The 1,149-nt window shown below is 38.4% G+C and overlaps 1 non-coding gene across 1 annotated transcript; it reads left to right on the top strand.

Annotated features, from left to right (window-relative positions):
* The first annotated feature begins 308 nt into the window (after window positions 1-308).
* On the top strand, window positions 309-437 carry LOC120878300. Its single transcript, XR_005724508.1, has one exon. It is a non-coding gene; the product is annotated as a U6atac minor spliceosomal RNA (small nuclear RNA).
* The last annotated feature ends 712 nt before the right edge of the window (window positions 438-1,149 follow it).

The raw sequence follows: 1,149 nt of genomic DNA, 5'->3' as shown, positions 1-1,149 counted from the left end.
TTTGCCTCCTATAACCTTAATAGATAGTTTCCTGGAATTGTCTATTCAAACAGAAAATTAATTTCCATGCACAGCTGGAAATACCACATTGGCAGGCAAGAAAAACATCAAACACCAGTAGATTAAATAGAAAGTGGAAGAACTAAAAGACAACAAAATAGAACTTGCTCAGTACGGTGGTCATATGAGAAAAGGCTTCTATCTGTTAATATAGGAATATATCTCTTAAGTGAAGTAGCAATAATCAAGGAAGCTTTGGATCCAGAAAACAACTAGGTGATGATATCATTCAAGAAGTTTTTCTACTGTTGTTGTATGAAAGAAGAAAAACTCAACAACTGTCTTGGGGATGAAAGGTCCTCAAACCTGCACAACACATACATGGTTAATTACAGCCACCCACTCACCCACTTCATGGTATATAACCATGGGTTTTTTCTTTTTACTTTAGGGTGATGGAAAAGTTCTGAAGATGGATATTGGTGATAGCTGCTCTGTTTCTCACATTGGTAGAGGCTTTAAAGACTGAGAACTTAAAAAACAAAAGAAGTACTCTTCTCTCTCCACCGACAAGATCAGGCTCTGGTGATCCATCCATCTCCCTCCACTGCCCTGAACCTAATGGGTATCCCGCTTTGTACTGACAACCATCAAGGAAAGCAGGCTCATGCTGCCATCTGGGCACTGCTCCCTGATGCATAACTGCCTCAGGAAATGACTTGTGTGGCCAATAATCAACTAATAACCCAACTAAACCAAGTAATTCACTTTGCACAACCATTTTAAAAACAAAAGAAGGAAAGACAGAAAACAGAACACTACCTTCAGGAACTGCCACACAGAAAGGCAAACAAAACAGCAACAGCATGGGAAGGACAAAATTCTACATGGCATCCAGACAGGGGTCCTCCTTGGTTCTGCTGCCTTGATTGTCCGATTGTCAGAGAAAATTTTTTTAAAAATCTCCATCAGCTCTTAGTGTAGAACTGACACTTTGTAAATAGCAACAGGGAGAAAGTGCAATAAAAATCAATGTGTTATGAAAGTAAGATAGAAAAAAAAATTCTACATGAACTTGATCACTGTATGACTTTCTAATGATTGAAAGGTTGAGTTCAAGATGTCAGATAAAATATACCAGAGTTCCAA

Source organism: Oryx dammah, unplaced genomic scaffold (genome assembly GCF_014754425.2).
Source record: "Oryx dammah isolate SB20612 unplaced genomic scaffold, SCBI_Odam_1.1 HiC_scaffold_18, whole genome shotgun sequence".
NCBI lineage: Eukaryota > Metazoa > Chordata > Mammalia > Artiodactyla > Bovidae > Oryx > Oryx dammah.
This window is presented reverse-complemented; position numbering and strand designations above follow the sequence as displayed.